Raw genomic sequence first — 24,103 nt, forward strand, 5'->3', positions numbered from 1 at the left:
TTAATTGTTATGTTCTTCTATTTCTTGTCATCAATAATTTTATCAAGAATTCTTTATAAGTTTTCGTTTCGGTTTCGACTATAGCTGATGGCACTTAAATCATCTATTTTTTTAATAAATAATTTATATCAAGAATTCTTTATAAATTTTGGTCTCGGTTTCGATTATAGCTGAACGAACTCAAATTCTATATATATACTAGCAAAAGTATGCGTCGTTGACTGGGTTCAAAAACAGCCTACAGAAAATGGACTCTGATTGATTTATGAAAGTATGATAGGTTATGAAAAGGAAGGGTTGTAAAGAGATAGTTTCGAATTTGGGGATATCAAAACCAAAGAAAAATATGATGAAAGTAAAAATAAAATAGATAAACCCCATAATTTATTATACCATACCTGTTCACACTGAAACACTTATCACAATATTCTGTGAATCTATATTAAAAAAAACTTGTTAAACTTTGTGATATATTTCCATTCTATGGAGGTCAGGCGCGAACGAACACCTCATAATCTTATTATACCATATTTCTTCAAGCAAACATTATTATCACAGTATACTTACGCAGTTAGATATGAAAAGTCTTTATTAAAGTTTGTGCCTATTTCCATTCTATGGAGGCCAGGCGCGAACCCAGACCCCACAATTTTATTATACCACCCTTATTTAAGTTAATAAAATACTTATCAAAGTATTCTTATGTACATCTATATCAAAAACACTTGTAAACGTTTTTTTTTAATTTAAAAATTTTTTTATTTCCATAATTTGTGGACCCGGCACGTACGCAGACTCCACAATTTTAATGAATCATCATCATGCCAGATCAAATATACCCATTCCTGTGTCTCGATACATCTTCTATCATTATATGTGATCAGTTTTCTATAATAGTCAACCATATAGGAGCCTATTCGTGACCAGACACACACACAGACGTCCAGCTTTAAATTTTATATATATATATATATATATATACACACACACATACACACACATATATACACACACTTTTTTTCATAAGTTTTTATTCCGGTTTCGATTCAAGCTGATGCACCCAAATCATATGGAAATACTTTTTTTATTTTTTGAAATCGCAATTTTATAATATATAATAATCGATAGAACATTAACTCTATAATAATATATACGAAATCTGCATAAATTAAAATATCATATTAAAACGTACTTTACGACTGGACTTTACTGGACGTTCGTGCTAGTTTAGATAAATAATTTTGCAGTTTTAACAAAAAAGCTACAATAATATCAGAGCGTCTCCATTTACACTGAACATCTACAGAATGCCAACATCAATATATTACATATGAATCAGTCTCCTGTGGAATTTCCACAAGTCCCGCTAGTAGTAGTACTAGTAGTAGTAGTTGTAACAATAATAATAATAATAATAATAATAATAATAATAATAATAATAATAATAATAATAATACGTACCAGAAGAAATTAAATCATTTCTTTTCATTTTATATGAATTTCCTTCGAAACAAAATATTAATTCACAAGGACAAAACACATGAAAGATTGTCACATAATGTTTTCCACGAAAGAAAAAATAAACTTGAATTTGACTGATCTTTAAACAAATACGATGCAACGTGACATCTTAATTTAATAATTTTGATATTCATGACTACTGCTGCTGATAATATGCAAACTAATTCAAATGAGCTACAAACTCTAACCGGGCATATAGAAACTGCAACAGAAGTAAAACCATGCAAAAAAAATAAATAAATAATAAAAAGATAAATAAATAAATAAATAAAAAAAAAACAAAAAAAAAACACCACATGCAACCAAGAAAATTAAAACTGCAAAAGTTAACTATTTTCCACCCTTAAAATAGCGGTGCCGGCATCGACTGACGTCACACAAAAAAAGTCGTGAAGGTATAAAAAGGATGGAAAGACCAAGGAGAGAAAGCTCTAACCAGACCGCCACTGGCTGAGTGCAAAGGGTACTTGGATTGTTATTGCTACTCAAATCCCAGTGAAGATCAAGGGTCTTTGCCAGCGAGAAACCAATGAGAAGCGGCTGTTGCAATAATGCAACGTTATCTGAAAATGTTATCGAAAGAGGTGAAGAGTACTGGAAATCTAGGCAGACTTGTTGTCACCCAGACTCAAGGGAACACTTCAAGTTGTCATTAGTAAGTAATTTCTAATTAATCCCTGTGTGAGAACCCCTAATGAGTACAAAAAAAAAAAAAGCCTCGCTGTTGTGAATGATTAAATAGGATAGAAAAACCAAGTAGAAAAAGTACCAGCCAGACATCGACTGGATGGATGCGAAGGATGCTTTCTATGTTGGAGAGGCTTATTGCCATCCTAATTCCATTGAAGATTGTTGGTTGTGGCCAGTGAGAAATGAATGACAAGAGGCTGTTGCGATAATGAAACGTCATTTGCAAATGTTATCGAAAGACTGGGAGAATACTGGAACTTTGGGAGGACTTGTTGTCACCTAGCGTCAAAGGAACAGTTAACAGGGGGTTGTTGACTGAGAGAAATCTTTGATGATGACCATGTGGAAACTCCTAGTAAATAATAATAATAATAATAATAATAATAATAATAATAATAAGAAGAAGAAGAAGAAGAAGAAAAATGTGTCGAAAAGAGGTAAGGATTACTGGAAATCTGGGGAGACTTGTCACCCAGACTCCAGGGATCAGCACCGGTCTTTGTCAGTGAGCAATCTCTGATGATGACCTGTGTGAGAACTCCTAGTGAGTGAATGATGATGATGATGATGATGGGGGTGAAACCAAGAAAACTGAAACTGCAAAATTGTAAGCTACACCTCGTAAAAAAATTATATTGTCAGCATTGACTGGCACCACATTAAAGGTTATCAAAAGAAGTAGAGAGTGCTAGATATCTGAGGAGACTTGCTATCACCCAGATTCAAGGGGACACCACAGGTTGCTGTCAATAAGGAATCATTCATGATGACCTGAGTGAGAACCCCTAGTGAGTACACGTGATAATAATAATAAAGCCTCGGCTAATACCATATAAACGTGAACGTCCAAGGAAGATGGAAAAACGGAGGCGGAAGAGCAGTAACCAGACCTCAACTGAAACGGTGCCGCTGGTACTTGGACCTGGGGAAGTTTCGTGTGACCGAAATGTAAGAGACAGCCAATGATCGCTGTTAGCTAGAAATGAATTGTAAGATGCTGTTGCGATAACACAAAATCATTTGCGATATTTCTGAATGTTTGATATGAGGACTAATGATTTGGATTGTTTTGGTCTACCATTTTAATCCTGAGTTTATTTTCAAAACGTTTCAGTTCATGTAAACTCCGAGTTTCTTCTGGTGTATCTTTGTCGAACTCGGGAATCTTTCTGTTGAACTCGAGAAACTATCTGTCAAACATGGAAATCTGCACGGAATTTCGTACTGAACACTTCATTTGACCAACAGGGGTAGCATGCTCTCGTTCTGTCAGCCATGGCTTGATTGAAGTCACAATTGTATTTTGTGTGTCGCCTGCACTGAGGATTGAACCTTCAACCTCTAAGAGAATGTAACTTACAACTAGTGCTTTATCTGCTACGTTATAGTTCCTAGCGGACAACTATGTATTAATTTGGATTTATACCACGTCATGGCTAACGGGACGATAGACTGCTTAAAAAAAGGGTTCTGTTCGGAATTCCGTGCAGATTCCCGAGTTCGACAGAAAGATTCCCGAGCTCGATAACATATATTTGAAGGAGGTCGGAGGTTACATTGATCGAAATGTTGTGAAATTAAAACTCAAGATGAGAATAGTAGCCCGAAGCATCCAAATAACATGATCATTTGCAATGTTTATCGAAAGATATTGGCGAGTGTACTGGAAATATGTAGAGACTTGTTGTCACTCAGATTCAAGGGAGCACTACCCGTTATTGTCAGTGAGCAATCACAAATAACGACGTGTGTGAAAATTCCTAGTAAGTAGAAAAGAAAAAAAAAACAACAACAAAAACTATCAAATTATAGATTTTTGGAATCCCAGCAGCCCATGGGATAAAGATCAAATAGAGAGGAAGAAGAACGAAATAAATATAGAGAACTTTTCTGCGAACCGAAATTAAAGTAGAACATGATCAACGTCATCTATATATTAATACGATAGCGTGTGTGTTCTTTTGTGTGTAACGCTTATATCTTCCTCCTCCGATTGATTGTAGTTTCATTGTTATAACCTCCAACTTCTTGTAACAAATAATTTTACCAAGAATGTTTTATAAGTTTTTATTTCGATTTCAATTATAGTTGATGGCACTCAAGTGAGGTATTTTTTTTTATAAATAATTTTACTAAGAATTTTTCATAAGGTTTGGTTCCGGTTTCGATTATAGCTGAAGGAAATCAATATATATATATATATATATATATATATATATATATATATATATATATATATATATATAGACATACATCTGTACATATATATCTATATACATATATATATATATATATATATATGTATAAAGAATATATATATATATATATATATATATATATATATATATATATATATATATATATATATATATATATATATATTCTTTTTTTTTACATGGAGGTCACCATTTATCAAGTCCCGGAAGCTACTCGGGGATAAGGGTCATGAGTTTTGGTTTCGGTTTTGATTATAGCTGAAGGAAATCAATATATATATATACATATAAGATGATTTCAATATCTCGTCAGACGAGTGCCACTCCCTCAGACACTTAAAATCCATGAGCCCAAATGGCTGAGGGAGTATCTATACAAAGATGATGTTACAGAGTCTTAGCTTTGTACGACAGCCAAGTCTCTCTCTCAGTTCAAAATGTTGAGATCCAGCAACAAGCAAGAGCAAGATAGCCAGCAACAAAATTAAACTGCAGAGCAGCTTAATGCGGGTACTGGTCTCCCGCTTTATGTTTTTTTTTAAATCAGAGATTTGCTTCTCCTAGAAAGGTTGCCTTAACCACGGCTTACGGGAGCCCTCTCCACCCCAACACACAAATATACACGGTGCTAGTTGGCCGTTGACCCAGAAAAAGGGTTCATTCATATACATATATATACATATATATATATACATATATATATATATATATATATATATATATATCATTCACATTGAGGAAGATCGAAGAATCGATCGAAAATTATGTGCTTTTGAAGGAAACATTCTTGTTTTTTTTTTTCAAAAGACTTTTTGTATTCCTACACGTCAACACATAGGAAATAAATACAGAAAAGATATAAACATTTATATATTTTTTGGATTGATTTTTTATTCACACAAGTTAAAAAATATATAACTATATATATTTTTTATTTTTGAAATCAAACCTTATAAGAATCGAATTGACTCTATAATAATATATACAAGCATATTTAAGGGTATTTTACGACCGGGCGTTCCTGATAGCTTAGATAAATACCTTTGAAGTTTGAACAAAAAAAGCTATAATAATACCAGGGTGTCGCCATTTACGCTGAACATCCAGAAAATGCCGGCATCATCATGCGGAAGAGTTCGCTGTGGAATTTCCACAGGTCCCGCTAGTTATAATATCAATAATCGAAGAATTACTTATAGCAGTTCCGAATAAAACGAGAAAGCAAGATGAGGAGAAATTGGAATTTGAGAGAAGATATCCAAACGCGAGCAGCAGGCAAGTACGACACGCGTTCCTCGAACACACAAGCTACTAACAACAAAACGGATGAATATCGGCAAATATGTACCGTTTACTTTATATTATAATCCATCGAGAGAAATATATTCCTTACACAAAATGACTGCTTTGAATTAACTGAAACCGTTATTATCCCTCCAATAAACTCGCCCAGCGTTCTTATCTGTCTCTATCTGTCTGTCTGTCTGTCCGTCTGTTTGTTTGTCTGTTTGTCTCTCTCGCTCCTTATTATCTCTCTCACTCTCTCTCTCTCTCTCTCTCTCTCTCTCTCTATATATATATATATATATATATATATATATATATATATATATATATAGGAGTTGTTATTTTCCAGAGGTAAAGTAACCAATGAAATTTAACGAGGTTAATACAAGAGTGCTCAATACCGAAGTAGAGCAAGGTGTTTTTACATAAGCTGTGATGTGTTGCTACACAGTCATGAGCATGTTTCGATCAGCTGGTAACTTCAGGCGATACAGCTTATACGAAAGCAAATTTATATATATATATATATATATATATATATATATATATATATATATATATATATATATATATATATACTAGCAAAAGTAATGGACTGTAATTGATGAAAGTATGATAGGTTATGAAAAGGAGGGGGTTGTAAAGAGATAGGTTTTGATACTAAAAAATTTTAACCTAAGCAAAATATTATGAAAGTAAAGATAATTTTTGCGAAAATATATATTTTTTTTATATCAACTTGGTTTCCATTCGTAGCCAAGAGTGACTAACAAAATAATGTTTCCTTACAAAGAGAAAATGTTATATATATAATAATATAAATATACAAGAAATAAATGTTACCATAGTCAATAAAAGTTACTTTTATGGTAGAAAAGTTCATTGGCTTGTATTTTTAAGTAGTTTGCAAAAAAAAATTTCAGGGTCCGGTTTAAAAAAAATCAAAATGGCAGCGACTTTGAAATGGAGAGCCCCGTTTTCAATTTGAAGAAGGGGCACCTGAGCATTCTATGTTAACAATTTAAGAGAGTTCCGTCAACGTAAGGAATATTTATAAACATATTTTAATGTTTTCCGTCATTTTGTACTTGAGGAATATTTGATTATGGCATGTGTAGTTTATATAAAAATTCATTTAAGTAGTTATCGCCTCAAATTTCGTTTTAATTTCATTCGCTGAAATTATTTCAAGTAAAGAGCATTAAAAACTAATTAAAACAAAAAAAACATGAACTGAACTTTTATTGACTATGGTAACATTTATTTTTTGTAAATTTATTTTTTCGGGTAGTCGTTTGTTGGCTTTTCTGCTAAACACTCTTACTAAATAATATCGGCGAAATATCGAAAAGCAAAGAAACAAAAACAGTTTTGAAAAATAATGAAGCTTTACTTACTTTAGTAAAATAATCCGAAACAGCAAAATGGGATATTAAAAAAGTAAACACGTCATTACTTTAGTTTTTAAAGCAAAGAACCCATATAAATATGAATAAGAAGAAATGGCGCCCTTTTTTCAAGCAGAACAGCTTCGTTTCAGTTTTACAGTATTGAACGGTGTAGTATTGCGCCGTCTGATTCAGGGTTGTACTATTGTAATGTAAGGAACACGCAGAAATGGTTGTAATCAACTGAATTCATTCTATTACACTGACAAAAAATGCTTAAACAGATATATAAATAAAAATAAAAAGGTTATGCAAAGGTTTTTAAGAAGACACGTAATCACGTGAGCAGGATATTTTCCTTCTTTTGACACGATAACAAGTAACGTTCTTATTTTTTTATTATTTATCTATTTATCTATTTTGAAAAGAGTGCAACGTGCAAGTGGAGAACGAAAAAAACACAAAATACAAAATTTGTGTCGAGAATTGTCTAAAGTTCCGACTTTTTTTTTTTGTCTTTCACTTTAATAAGAACGTGAATTTATGAGGTGAATTTATTCGACACAATATGATTCAACTAAAAAAATAAATAAAAGCTAACGTGAATAAAGTTAAGGTGTTATTGTGGACCCTCACCACCTTTAAAAAACCTTGTTAAACTTTGTGACATATTTACATTCTATGGAAGTCAGGCGCGAACGAACACCCAATAATTTTATTATACCATATTTCTTCAAACTGAAACATAATTATCAAAGTATACTTACGCAAATAGATATGAAAAGTCTTTGTTAAAGTTTGTGCCTATTTCCATGGAGTACAGGCGCAAACGCAGACCCCCAATTTTATTATACCATCCCTATTTAAGTTGAAATATACTTATTAAAGTATTCTTATGTATATCTAAATCAAAACCCTTGTAAACGTTTTTTTTTTTTTCATTTTTTATTTCCATACTTTGTGGACCAGGCGGGAACACAGACCCCACAATTTTTTATGATTCACTGGTCTGCCAGATCAAACCTACCCATTCCTGATCCCCGATACATCTGTTATCATTATATGTAATCAGTTTTTTTAAATACTCCAGGATATAGGAGCCTATTCGTGACCACACACACACACACACACACACACACACACACACACACACACACGTTCAGCTTAATTTTATAGATATATAACATTTGTTTTTAATGGAAATTCAATTTTGAGGCTTCCAACTTTCGTTCTAATACCGAAGAAGCACTCGAATTATTGATAGTGATCTTTTAAATTTGGAAATATAAACAAAACGTTTTTATTACTTACGCAAGTGAGTCCTGATGACGTGCACTCTCTGGGAAATATCCAATGTTGGAAAAATTAAGTATTTTTTTTATATTATAAATATTTCAAAAACCAACAACAAAAAAACGCGTGTTTGTTGTTTAAGTTTTCATTGACAAGTGTTATTTATTCGTTAACGTCATTTATTTCTTTTTCAGCTTAGAAAAAAAAACCCTAAAAAATCAGGATATAATTTTTTGATGAAAGTCGTCCTTTTTCTCTTTTTTTTTTATTTTAAAATTTATTTCCAGAATGCCATTGTAGAGAACCGATTCTTTAAAGGAATTTAAGAAAACTTTGTTTTCATAGAACTAAAAACAATATCACAAAAATGTCCAAATGTTGTCAATGTTGTCAGTCAATATTTTGAAAAAAAAAAAAATAATAATAATTGTCAAAATTATTTATTTTTAAAACGTGAAATATTTCTGTAACTATTTTAATAAATGAAATGAACACGAAAATACTTGCTCATAAATAACCACAGAAATGATGTTAATTACTAATTTCACAGAAAACAGTTTTTTTTTTAATTTTCTGAAATTACTGTTGAATAATATCGCCCGTAATTCTGAAAAGACTTGTTGTCACTTGACCCACGGCGTGAGCTGTTTGCTTTTGTCGGTGAAGGAAGTCATACAATCACAAGAGCAACAATAATAACGAAGCAACAATAACAACAATTCGCTATAAAAAAAACAATAACAAATCGTCCACGTTGTCTCTTGTGTGCAGACGATAACTTCCGCTTTAGGTCGTTAAAATAAAAAACAAAACAAAAAAAACAAGAATGCTAAAGCTGTTGAATTTTTGACAATGTCGACAGGAAATATATCGTCTAAAAGTTCATAGTTTCATTTTTTTGTTGTTTTGTTTTTGTTTAGGAGAGGATGAGGGCATTGTCAATTTTCTTGATGAGGTGTAATTTCCTTTTGTGTTAAAAATGATTTGTTGATATTTTGATGGATGTAATTTCTTTTTGTATAAGGGCCAGTCTGGTGAGATTTTGATAAGTGCAATTTCTTCTTGTATTAAAGAGGAACTGGTGAGTCTTTGATAGTGTATTTTTTGTTTTAAGGAAGGTCTGGTGAGATTTAGATAGGTGTAATTTCTTTTTGTGTTAAAAGGCGTCTGGTGTAATTTTGCTGGGTGTAATTTCTTTATGTGATAAGAAGGATCTGATGAAGTTTTGATGGGTATATTTTTTTTTTTTTGCGTTAAAGAGGGACTGATAAGTTTTGATGGATGTAATTTCTTTTGGAGAATTAAGAAGATTCAATATAAAATTAAAATCGATAAAATTAAAATCGATGAAATACTAAAAATAGTCTATTATAAATATTTAATGTTTTGATATTGAATAAATAAAAAGAAAATGAAGGTTACTATTTGGGTAACAGTTTAGTTAAGTAATAAACACTTCTTTTAAATAAATTAAAAGGATGTACTTTACAGAATTGCTCGTGCGACCCACAGGGAAATAAGTGGGCTGAGTTTATGGTTTTCCTTTATCTTTTTTTAATGTTTTTTTCTCTTTTTTTTTACGTTTGAGTGCGATGGGATTTTCACACAAGTTCGCACTTTAGAGGTATCACGTCCGTTGGTGATGAGAAACGGGACGGTTAGTGAAAATAGGAATGGTTTTCACTGAAAGACATTTAAGATGAGGAGAAAAGAAGATGCTTTCATGGATGCTGAATGAATATATAAACACAGCCGCCATCATGACGACGAGAACTACAACCTGGTTTCGATAACAATCAAGTGATTTAAAGAAGAGAGAGAGAGAGAGAGAGAGAGAGAGAGAGAGAGAGAGACGAGACGAGAAAAAGAGAGGGAAGGAGAGTGGAAGGGAAAGAGAGAGAGAGAGTGTGTGTGAGTGTGTGTGTGTGAGAAAGAGAGGGGCAGAAAGAGAAATCGTGTGTATATGGGAGAGAGAGAGAGAGAGAGAGAGAGAGAGAGAGAGAGTGAGAGAGTAGGGCAGCAAGAGAGAGGGCGAGAGAGAAATGGAGGTTTCAATAACAATTGAGTGGTTTAAAGAGGAAAAAGAAAAAGAAACTGAGAGGGGGTGTCAGTGAGATAAAGAGATAAAGAGTGGGAAAGAGGGGAGAAAGAGAAAGAGTGTAGGGAAGCGGAGGTTTCGGTATAAATTTAATGATTTAAAGAATGAAATATGTAAGTAAGAACGAGTAATAACTACAAAAGAGGGAGGGCGAGAGATTAAAAAAGAGTGAGAGAGAGAGAGAGAGAGAGAGAAACAGAGATAAGAGAGTGTGAGTGCGACAGAGAGCGAGATTCTAGAGAGGGAAAGAGAGAGAGAGAGAGAGAGAGAGAGAGAGAAAGGAAAGGGTATGAAAAAATGTGAGGAAGCTCTGTCTGTCTCTGTCTTTCTGTATGTCTGTCTGTCTGTCTGTCTGTCTCTCCCCCTCCTCTCTCTCTCTCTCTCTCTCTCTCTCTATATATATATATATATATATATATATATAGAAAGAGAGAAAGAGAGAGAGAGAAAGAGAGAGAGAAAGAAAGCGAGCGAGAGGTAGAGAGATTGAGAATATATATATATATATATAGAGAGAGAGAGAGAGAGAGAGAGAACGAGAGAGGGAGAAGGAATATCGAGAAAGGGAAAGAGATAGAGAGAGAAGGAGAGAAAGAAGGCAGCTTGAGAGAGAGAAGCTAAAAAGGAAAGCTAGAGAGAGAGAGAGAGAGAGAGAGAGAGAGAGAGAGAGAGAGAGAGAGAGAGAGGGGGAAATAAATAGAGTTAGTTAGATACAACGACTGAGGGATGAAGTTTCGATAAAACATAATTAAGAACGTGATAAGAGAGAGAGGGGGGGGAGAAAGGGAGTAATAGAGACGAACGTGTGGGAGGAAGAGATATCGACAACAAATGATGTAACGAAATAAATGAGAAAGAGAACAACAACAACAACAACAACAACAACAACAAACAGGCACACAAATAGAGATTGTAAAGATAAAATTTCGATAACCAATAATTTTATATATATACTAGCAAAAATACCCGTCGTTGACTGGGTTCAAAAACAGCCTACAGAAAATGGACTCTGATTTATGAAAGTATGATAGGTTATGAAAAGGAACGGTTGTAAAGAGATAGCTTCGAATTTGGGGGTATCAAAACCAAAGCAAAATATGATGAAAGTAAAAATAAAATAGATAAACCCCATAATTTATTATACCATACCTGTTCACACTGAAACACTTATCACAATATTCTGTGGATCTATATTAAAAAAAACTTGTTAAACTTTGTGACATATTTCCATTCTATGGAGGTCAGGCGCGAACGAACACCCCATAATTTTATTATACCATATTTCTTCAAACTGAAACATAATTATCAAAGCATACTTACGCAGATAGATATGAAAAGTCTTTATTAAAGTTTGTGCCTATTTCCATTCTATGGAGGCCAGGCACGAACGCAGACCCCACAATTTTATTATACCATCCCTATTTAAGTTAAAACATACTTATCAAAGTACTCTTATGTACATCTATATCAAAAACACTTGTAAGCGTTTTTTCTTTTTTTAATTATTTATTTCCATACTTTGTGGATCAGGCGCGAACGCAGACCCCACAATTTTAATGAACCACCGTTCTGCAGGATCAAACCTACCCATTCCTGTGTCTCGATACATCTTCTATCATTATATGTGATCAGTTTTTTAACATAGTCAACCATATAGGAGCCTATTCGTGACCCCCCCACACAACACTCGCACATATGCACACACACGCACACACAGACGTTCAGCTTTATATTATATTATACTAGCGGGGGTACCCGGCGTTGCCCGAGTGTTTGTTTCCGGGACGGGGGGGGGAGTTTTAAAAAATGTTATTGTAGGTAAGTAGGAAGGATCAAACCCGGAGTCATGAGTAAAAGTAGGAAAATAAAGTGTGAAAAAAAAAAAAAAAAACATCTGCAACGTTAACAGTTCGGCCACCAAGAAAAGTCCATTCCAGTTGTTTAGGAAAAAAAACAAAAAAAAAAAACGACTACGGTAGGTCGGCGCGAACGTGAAAATATAATGTGAATTGTCCAGCACGCTAACCACTACGCCACAGAGTACTGCAGCTTAGTTTAGTGATTTTAAATAACTTCACATGAAAGAACTACGAAGCCAAACCGGTGTTCTCTTCTCAACTGTTCCTTGTGAACGATCCCCAAACGGTGTTAAGTGGTGGCAGGGGGAGGAGGAATTTATTAGAGAGAAAATATTTTACCACTTCCATTGATCTTAACCGATTTTGGCCGTGACTTCTCAGCAGAAAAAGTATAGAAATCTAAGATTATCGAGGAATTTGAGAAATAATAAGCCTATAACACACCTAAGATATTGTTCTGCCGTTTGTGCATATTATATTTGCATGAAATATCTTGATTTTTAATCCTATTACGGTCAAAATCCGACGCGAAAAAATGAGTTCATTTTATTTATATAGATAGAATAGATAGAAGAAGATAGATAGAAGAATAGAAGAAGATAGATAGATAGAAGATAGAATAGATAGAAAGAAAGAATAGAAGAAGAATAGAAGAAGATAGAAGAAGAAGATAGATAGAAAAGATAGAAAGAGAAGAGAAGATTATAGAGAAAGGGGGGGGCAAAAAGAAAGCAGATTGATAGATTGATTGGATGCTAACAATTCTGAGTATTTTTATTTGTAGATGAAGTAACCTGAGAATCATTCTCACATTTCGGCCGATGTAATCTTCAACCTTCTTTAAGCGTATCTTGCCGAACTCGGAAATCTTTTTGCCGAACTCGGGAATCTACATTGATTTTAGAACGAAACATCACCGGAAAATTAGCATGCTCTCGTTCAGCAAAGACACGTGGCGCAACGGATCAAATACTAAGTAAACTCAGTTATAAATGACACTTCCGGAAGTTCAAGGTTCAACCTCCGGTACTTTTTCCACGAAGTTTCTCGGGTGTGCTTGGCCGCTGACGATAATTACCGGAAACGACCGATCGCGAAACTTTAAACCGCTACGAGAAAATTATAACGATAAACAGGAAAAACATAGAAATACAATTAATAAAATTACAAACCTGTATCTTACTCAACCCTAACACTAACCCTAACCAAAACTCTACCTGCGTGATTAAAATTAATTTTGTATTTTTTCCAATTTATTAAAAAAAGTCGCCTTCATAGATTCGTATGCTAAAAAGAGATAACGCGTTCGTTGAAAATTGAGGAACAGTCGGCTAACCTTTTCCGGTTATTTCCGTCAGCTGCCGAGCGAGCTCGAACCAACTTCGTTAATATCGCGGGTCGGTAAATGCAGAAACACCCAATCTTCCGTACAGGTAGTATTAAGGATACAATTGCGAATTAATCAAGACGTCTACCTGGTCATGGCTGACGGGACCAGAGCATGCTACCTCTGGGGATTAAATAAATGGGTTCCGTTTGAAATTCGCTCGAGATTCCAAGGTCGACAGAAAGGTTCTCAAGTTCGCGAAGATGCAGATGCACTTGAAGAAGATCGGAGATTACATCGGCCGAAACATTATGAAAATAAGACTCAAGATGAGATCAGTTGTCCGAATAATCCAAATAATACAAATTATGAATCCTCATCTCAAAAATTCAGAAACAAAATAAGATTGGGGGCGATTTTATTCTCATATGCGTCCATGGACTTTTATTAATAAGAAGGGTTATGTTGTCTGTCGCACTGTCACGCTTAAGTTTTACATAGTTTTGTTTAGATGTATTCAGGGGCCTATGTAAGCAAATCTGTTCGTTTGTCGGGCTGTCACGCTTAAGTGTTAGATATTATTTTCGTTAATGAACGCGTAGATCGGATGGACATAAGAATGAATCCGATATTCTTCTTCCTCTTCTTTTTTCTCCTGTTTTCCCCTTCTTTTTCTTCCTCTTTTTCATCTTTTTTTTCTTTTTCATTTCCTTCTCCGCCCTTTTCTTCTTCTTCTTCTTCTTCTTCTTCTTCTTCTTCTTCTTCTTCTTCTTCTTCTTCTTCTTCTTCTTCTTCTTCCGTCTCCTTTTTCTTCTTACGTCTCCTTCTTCTTCTTACGTCTCCTCCTCCTCTATTTTTATACTTAGGGGTTCCTTATTCTTGTACGCTACTATCTCTAAACTGACATATTTGACACGGGCCGGCCGCCGTAGACCATCCTGCGCCTACAGTTGCTTCTTTACCTTGACTGACTGCGCTCTATGCTCTTCCTTTCGTTCTTTCCTTCGTCTTCCTTTTGTTTGTTTGTTTCTTTCTTTTTCTTTTTTCTTTCTTACTTCCTCCTTTCGTCTTTTATTTAAAGTTTATGATTAAAAAAAAAAAAATATTTGGGTGAATGAACGCAAATAGTTTTATTGCGTATTTACTGAAGTAATCCTGCAAGTCGGAACTGCTTACTCGATTCCCACAGCTAGAAGATTAAACATGGAGTAAGTTTAACGGTTCGTGACAGTGTGTGTGTGTGTGTGTGTGTGTGTGTGTGTGTGTGTGTGTGGAGGGAGGGGGGGGTAAATCTATCCCCTGCCCTGAGAGAAGGCACTAGGAAAAATTAAAAAAAAAAAAACGTAATCAAATCCGTTAATATTCCACGATAGGATCACAACACCAACACCATTGCTTGAGTTGAATAGTGGATTTTGAAACAAACGCATTTTAGGTGAAAACATTATTACAGAGTTACGTGTCATGTCGAAATTAGTATAAATTCCAAGATTTACGAAAAATGATACCGTAGAAAAATAAATACAAGTAAAAATAACATTGATCGAATTATCAAGTTTTCATGTATCAATTTTGAAGAGTTCTTCAAATCTCGCTATTTACGACAATCTGACTAATCTCCCTTGGTTTCCTTGAAATCCGCAATTGAAAAAATAAAATATATCCGACGTTTAGTCTCTACGATTTTTATCTTTTTAGAAAAATTGATCAAGCACATCTTCTAGATCAATTTTTTAAATTTATACTAATTTTGACATAAGATTTAACTACATGATAATGTATTATTTATCCATTTAATGTGGACTATTATTCTCATCTTCTGGTTGTTGTTTCACGACGTTTCGGACAACTATTCCTCTGGCCTTCGTCAGGTGGTTACCTGCGACGGGATAGGAACACCATATCTCCTAACTGCATCCTCAGTAATTACTGCCTTCCATAGTAGTCGTCGTTTTACCAACTAAGTCAACAATTAGAAGATGAGGATAATAATAGTCCGCAATAAATGGTTGGTTGTTTTTGTTTTACGGCATATCAACCCTTTTCAGGTTATTTAGTGTCGAATCCAGTTCTTTCGAAGAAATCTTTTTTAATAGAATATATATATATATATATATATATATATATATATATATATATATATATATATTAAGTCGGTTTCTATTTAACCCATAGTTGGGGCCCTAACAGGTACTACCACTCCGGGTCAGAGTGGACCTGGGAGCAATAGCAATTAAAGGGTACCCCCCAAGCCCGCAAGCTGGGGCCTCACCATCGGATATAGTTTAAGGTCATATCCAGGACCCCGCAATAAATAAATGGACAAGATAATACAAATTACTCATCTCAATAAGAATTCCAATTAATTAAATAATATACGCAATAATGTTTTCACCTGAAATGCGTTTGTTTCAAAACCCACTTCTGCACAAACACCGGATCCCGGATCACCTTAGGCGGCCGATGATAAACAAAACCGATCCCACCGAAAAAGTAAGAAATGCTTGGAAGGGCGTTTATTAGAACAAACGGATCCAGGTTGTAGCCCCGTAAACAAGGACAGACTCTACCACTGCCCTGAAGAACTGCCTTTTCAGTTTGTCAGCCAGTCTCGAAGTCCATACTGAATGTAACCCATCCAATGCAGTCCATGCTTTTGAGATGCAAATTCCGATGTCTCTCTCTGTGGAAACTATGTTGCTGCCCAGATACGTAAACTCAGCGACTTTTTTCAGTGTTGATCCAACCAAAGCCCTGATCTCTCTCTGCACATAGAAAGTCATAAACTTTGTCTTATCCGCATTTATGTGGAGACCAATGTCATTTGCAGACTTTTCTAGCTTTTCATTATTATATTCACAAAATATATTTTATAAATGTTTAAAATCGAAATTAACAGTAATAGGAAAAGCATAGAATGTTCGTGAATATTTTAGAGTTTCTGTAAAAATCAAGGCGGGGGGGGGGTAATTAGCTGAGGCATTGAAAATTTTTGAATTGATTAAGAATCGTGAGTGTCAGGGGACAGGAAAATCGTTTTCAGAACTTTTGTGATCATTTATATAAATTGTCATTCATTGAAAGTTGTTCATAAGAGTCTATGTTCGTTTGTTTTTATATTAGAAAAATAGTTCTATGAGAAAGATTGGAAATATTCCAACTGATGAGTTGTCTTAGTGGGCAGACGACATTAAAAGATTCAAGCAGTCACTGTGTGTTTATTAATGTGTGTGTGAGTGGGGTGAGATGTTGTAGAGGAAATTGACCACAGTTGTGGCGTCCAGCTACACTGATCCGTAGACTCGGGTCAACTGGGTTCCATTAGGTTTATTAAATAACATGTTGTTGTTTTTTAAAGGATTTAGGTGGCTCCCAGAAAAACCATTTCAAATAAATTCAGAAAGTTTTCTGATTGGTCCAAAATATAATCATTTGTTTTTAATTAGGATCGCATATGCGCAGACGACCTGCGCACAAACGTGCTTACGCAATTTGATTTTCTACGTTGATGTGTAAACATCGACCTCTACAAACCTTCTGACTGGACGCATCTTCATTAGTTAAAAAAAAAAAAAAACAACAACTTCTTTTTTATCTCATGTATTTCCAAATCCACCATTTCGTTTATATGCCAATTAAAGCGTTAACAAAACAAACAAAAATAAAATAGCTGAAATGTTTTTATTTGATATCGGGTGTGTGTTAACTCCCAGGTGTCCGATCCTTATCTCTTGTGTATCGAGTGTCAAGAAAACCCCACAGACCCTACAAAAGCGACCCCTTCGTATCTTTCACCTCTTCTTCAAATAACATTGACATTATTTACAGTTAGGCCGGTGCCCTCAATCAGATTTTATCCCCACTCACACCGTTTTACGCGCTATACACTTCCGGTTTCTATACTATTATTACATACTAATGGCTACGTTGCTAGCATATATATATATATATATATATATATATATATATATATATATATATATATATATATATATTACAGTTAATTAGAGTAGCCAAAGACAGTCCCTGGTTACTATTTGTGTTTTCTATATATATAAAAGCGAAAATGCATGCATGCATGTATGTATGTATGTATGTATGTATGTATGTATGCTTTTCCTCGATGTCCACAAAAGGCTTCTTTCAGAGAAGCGCTCGCTCGCTTCACAACTTCTTAAAACTTTTTATATCATCTATAAGTTGTAATATCTCGCACTTAACCACGGAGCTCGCCTGTCTATTTAATTTTTTTGACTTTCAAACGTTAATTATTCCACATTTCCCGCATCGGCACGCGTTACATTCGGCTTTCGGTATAAACAAACCGATTTATTGACCTCATTCAAAACTGTCCCGCACAAAATGCTGACTGCTGAATACCTATCGCCGTCACGTCAATCAAAAACGAGCACCTGTTTTTTTTTTTTTTTTTTTTTTTACACTTTACTATTTTCTAACTGCGCATCGTGAAGGCTTCGTTTTTTTTCACGGGCACCTGTTTTTTTTTTTCACATTTTCGGTTTTTTTTTCACATACCCCGAAAAACACCCGGGCAACGCCGGATACCCCTCGCTAGTTATTGCTAAAAGATGATGTGTGGTTAGAGATTCTCTGCTTTATAAAAGTAGAAGTTGATCCGATGTAAGTGTATATTTTTTAGTGCATTGCGGATACTGTTGTTGGTATTTAGTATTAGATTGTTATTAAGGTTAGGACAGGATGTGGGTGAATTATTAGGGATATTATTACTGAACTGGTTTCCAAAATTTATGTGATATATATATATATATATATATATATATATATATATATATATATATATATATATATATATATATATATATGAGCAAACAGTTAATAAAATATGTTAAAAACACTTTGAAATGAGTTAAAAACATATTTAATCTGAAAAGGAAACACTAGATAAATGGATAGTCCTTAATCCGCGAAGTTTCGAAGAAATACTTTCCTTCTCATCAGAGGGTAGGAATTAGCAAAATGCGGGATCGGATTTTGCATGCAAAAGTAAATATATATATATATATATATATATATATATATATATATATATATATATATATATATATATATATATATATATAAAGTAAGTTATAAAATATATATGGCGATTAAGTTACACAGAATATTCCGCGTTTCATCCACGCTAAGATTCTGTAAGCCTAAGAAATCCTAGCGTGGAGGAAACGCGGAATATTCTGTGTAGCTTAATTGCCATATATATTTTATAACTTACTACCTCGCTCTACATACGTATTGAGCACTGTTGAAGTAAATAAATTTATACTTTCGTATATTAATTTATGTGACTACACGAAGTAGTTATATATATATATATATATATATATATATATATATATATATATATATATATATATTACAGAAATATATATATCTATGGAAATAGCCTTTATTCACTAATATCTCCTTTATATATATATACAAATCCTTATTTAAGAAACTCAATGTAATTACAGAGCAATATAATGAATGAATAAGAAAAGTTTATATTCCAAATTTCATAATGTTGACCATCTTACAATTTATTCCTTTAATTCAGTTGACATTTACTTGACAGTATCTGTTTCGTAGCACAAAATGAATTACTTAATTATTATATCAATCAGTTCATCCATTTTACCTTTAACTCACCAGAAGAAATAACAACAATCAACCCAGCAAAAGGAAAGAAAATGCGTTTGGATATGATTTTAAAAACGTCAAAATAGCGTAATGTAGACAAACTATAAGGTATTTGCAACTTTTCCTCCAATTTTCGGATTTTTTTTTTTTACATAGGCATCACCACTTATCAAGACCAAGCGGCCAATCGAGGATAAAGGTTAAGTAGTGTACAGTAGAAATTGGACAATATAGTAATTGTTAGTAATGGAAATTTGGTACATTTGTTAACAAGTGGAACGGCTCAGCAGGAACTTGTTTACATTAAATAAAACAATCAGAAAATAAATATATAAATTAAATACTGAAATAAAATGCAGTTAATTAATATTTTTTGCTCAAACGCATTTTCTTTCCTTTTGGTGAATTGATTTTTGCCATTTCTTCTGATGAGTTAAGGGCAAAATAAATTCACTGATTAATATAATAATTAAGTGATTGATTTTGTAATTTTTTGAATATAGACTTTTGTCCTTCGTTCATTATATATATATATATATATATATATATATATATATATATATATATATATATATATATATATATATATATATATGCGCGCGCGCGCGTGTGTGTGCTTTGGGTTCTGAAAGCGGCGTTTACAGATACGCAAGATATCGGGATCAGCAAGTATGCACTCAAGTGTAATCTTAACTTAGTAGCCAGAAACGGACATGACGTCACATAGCTCACAGCCGGACAGGATAAGTAGTTTTTGAGGCGAACACCACGAGTAAAGCATGCCTTTTTTTTAAAAAATACTTTTTCACCCCAAGCAAGGCGTATTCCCACTTGAATGTAAGGGTACTATTTGGGATCATTTCTAATAGGGGAATTTGAGGACTTGAGAAGCGAGATATCCGTTCACGTTACATTTAAACCAATGCATGTCAATACATGCAGGGAAACAGGAAACAGGGAAGGAATTCCAATGTCTAAGAAACTATTAGAGTAGAAGCTTTTCCGGCATCTAGGAACCTCAACAATGAACAGGTGGGATTTTGCTGCTATTCGGGTTTATTCGGGAGTTTGTACATCGAGGGAGCAAAAGTGCTATATGTTCATCGGAGCACATTCCATTAAGGTACTTGTCGAACAGGAACAGCCACCCTCACACATATAAAATTTTAAAAAAATGTGAATAACTTCAGAAAAACGACGAGACTTGACAAATAAATTGAGATCGCTGTATTAAAATGAAATAACAACATTTGTTTACGTGTTTAAGAAACATGAATTCAAAACGTTCCAACGTTAAGTTTTTTTGCAACGAGTATTCATTAGGCAGGATTAGCTAAATGAGTGTCCCGTGGAAAGTCATGAAGTTTAAGATTATTGATTTTTATAAAGGGAAAAGAAAGTCATTAAACCATGTAAGCGTCATGCACGCGCGTATGTGTGTGTGTTCATCACATAAGAAAACAGTAGTTCGAAATACCATTGTTGAAAAGAAGAAATAATTCTCGTTCGCTGCGGTAATTTTCCACGATGAGAATTAAGGTTCACTAACTGCTGGGTCTCTCTGAATCTGAATTATATTTACTTATGTCTTGCAATTACATTCCATACATCGGAATTCGATTATTCACTTTGTGTAACAGAGCGCATATGAGAGTGGATGAAAATAGCAGCAGCAGCCGAAGGATGGATAGCAAGCAAGAGCAGCGTTTGAATGCGTATGCAAATTGGCAAGTGCACTTAGGCATGCGTCTGAAGAGAAAGAAAAAAGGACCCCACGAGGTCGGAGAAGAAAAAAAGTCGACACCAAAGGAGATGGGCGTGTAAAGTGAAGGCTAGAATGGACTGGCTGTGGCAAGCATGCGGACGGAAGAAAGAAAAACGTGATGAGGTCAGATGGACATGTGGCAGCGAGTGACTTTTTAAATGGTGTCGAGATCGGAGAGTAACGGTAATAAATGCTTTTTGCTAAAAAAAATTTTTTTAAATGCCGACCCGGATTTAAAAAATCTTTTTTTTTGTTGTTTCTCCTGCGACGGTACCTATGATACATTTGGAATGCTCATTATCTTCAGTCGACATTCCATCCCAGGTTAAAATGTATCTCGTCCCATTGTTTCCATTTTTTAGGTCTTTTTTCTATAACCATAACTCTTCGATCGAAATGTCGCATCAGCAAATGGATTCAACATCTGGCTTTGCCTAGATCCCGAATTTGCGTCATATTATTATGCAACATATTAACCGTTCGTGGCGTGGTTCCATTACTTTCGTATAGTCATTTACTCCTCAGCTAACAGTTTCCGGTTGTCACGGCAGTTGGGGTAGTATCATCAGCACAAGCTTACTGCACGAGTGAAATCTTCAAGCCTGCATTAAACATTTTCGGCAACAGACGGTGCTTCATTTTCTTACAAAGAGCTAAGCATTATCGCATTACTGATACTGAACCAACAAAAGCCTACACAGTTGTCCACACGCACACACACATGCGCACGCGTGTGTTTGTTTCAGCTATCATATGTATGCGTGCGTATTTATCTTTTAGTGTATGTAAGGTTTTCTTTCGTTTCCTCGTTATTCTTTTTCTTTTTTACATATTCTTTCTTTTAAGATAATAATACTGGGTGTGGGGCAACTAAACCAGCTGCGAACATTCCTCTGCTTTTTATTGATACCAGCCGAGAGCTCTTTTTAGTATCCTCGTTGTTCCCTTAAGTGCAATTATCTGGATCTCTCTTGCACTTAGTTCACCAGGAACATTAGTTAGGTCGGACTTCAGGTTCTTCTTCATAAACTATGTGACACCTATAATAGCTGATATGATTGAAATCACCCTAAGCTTCCAATTTATTTTCTTTCGTTGCCTCGTAAGTATGCCTGTGTAGATGTCTCGGTAAACGTTAACAGCTGGCGCTCGTCTTCATGTTTTCCAAATAATTAATCCAACCCGGACGACGGGAGAAGAAGTGAATTGTATATTTTGCCGTATGGAGCACTTAAGGCCAAGCCCAAAGTCAAAGGGGAGAGTTCATTATCTTAAGGTCGCGGGGTATAAGTCAACTCGGACTTGGTTCTGGGTCATATAATAGTTTGCAAGTATACAACAAAAGAAGATGAAACGCGAGCACACGTGTGTAAAATGATACACACAGAAAACAATTATTTCTCTATTATGACAGGGCGCATGAGGAAATGGATATTTTATTTTTGTTTATCGGTATATGGTTGCAAAATCTGTCGCACACACACACACACACACACACACACACACACACGCACGCACGCACGCACACACACACACACACACACACACACACACACACACACACACACACACATATATATATATATATATAAGAGAAAATAGTTAATAAAACATGTTAAAAAGCACTTTAAAAAAGAGTTAAAAACATATTTAATCTGAAAAGGAAACACTTAATAAGTGGATAGTCCTTAATCCGCGCAGTTTCGAAGACATACTTTCCTTCTCATCAGAGGGTAGGAATTAGCAAAATGCGGGATCGGATTTTGCATACAAAAGTATTTGATGAGACTGCAAGTAAGTCAAAGATCTTACTTGATAACAAAAAGTGAAGCAGAGGGAATATGGTGAAGGAAAAGGTGATTTCACGTGAATCGATAGTCTGGTGAAAGGTAAATTATCCAATGACGGTAAAATCCAAAAATATAAATCCAAGAAAGTTAATTTAATTTTCCATTCGCACAAGTAAAATCCAAGGAAATCGCGTAATTGGAAGATGGTCCAAAATAATCCAAAAGGCCGACATCCGTGGAATAATTCATAAATATGTACAAGATTTATATATATATATATATATATATATATATATATATATATATATATATATATATATATATATATATATATATATATATATATATATATATATATATAATTAGTTCTTTTTGGAAAAAGAATTCCAGCAGAGTGCTCAATTAAAAGGAAAATCCAAATTGTAAGAGCGTATTTATATTTTGTGTACAGAAAGTTGTTAGTTGAAGAGAGCCAATATTGGCTGAAGAGAGCTTGATAAGGATACCTTAAACGGGCCTTATTATCGGGCTTGAAACCGACGGTACCAATGATCTGTCTCAACTAATAACTTTCTGTAAGATCTTTCTGTACACTTTTATTGATAGTACATTGATAGTATACTTTGATAATTATGTTTCAGTTTAAAGAAATATGGTATAATAAAATTGCTAATTTTTTCACACTTTAATTTACAACTTTGCCTCAACGGTTCGGGTTCAATCCTCATACTTACTTTTTTACCCCCCCCCCACACCTCCAAACACCCGGGCAACGCCGGGTACCCCTCGCTAGTATATTATGAAGTTGAGATTTCAAAAATAAAAAAAAAATATTTCTATATGACTTGGGTTCATCAGCTTGAATCAAAATCTAACCCCAAACTATATATATATATATATATATATATATATATATATATATATATATATATATATATATATATATATATATATATATATATAAGTTTATTTCCTTCAGCTATAAGCGTAACCGAAACCAAAACTTATGAACAATTCTTGATAAAATTATTTAAAAAAAAAATAGATTATTGGACTGCCATTAGCTATAATCGAAACCGAAACCAAAACTTATGAGGAATTCTTGGTAAAATTATTTATAAAAAGAAATAGATGACTTAAGTGTCATTAGCTAAAATCGAAACCGAAACCAAAATCATGGAGAATTCTTAGTAAAATTATTCATAAAA

At 34.0% G+C, this 24,103-nt stretch overlaps 1 protein-coding gene across 1 annotated transcript in view; it reads right to left on the bottom strand.

Moving 5' to 3' along the window:
• Window positions 1-10,202, bottom strand: part of LOC145252539 (noggin-like) — a 112,202-nt gene extending 102,000 nt beyond the window's left edge. Inside the window, exon 1 of the mRNA XM_080112089.1 lies at window positions 8,414-10,202. The gene's annotated coding sequence lies outside the window, so the exon portion shown is untranslated. The remainder of the gene's footprint in view (window positions 1-8,413) is intronic.
• Between the last annotated feature and the right edge of the window lie 13,901 nt (window positions 10,203-24,103).

This window comes from Euprymna scolopes, chromosome 29 (assembly GCF_053919585.1).
Source record: "Euprymna scolopes isolate OS-2025 chromosome 29, ASM5391958v1, whole genome shotgun sequence".
Classification (NCBI taxonomy): domain Eukaryota; kingdom Metazoa; phylum Mollusca; class Cephalopoda; order Sepiida; family Sepiolidae; genus Euprymna; species Euprymna scolopes.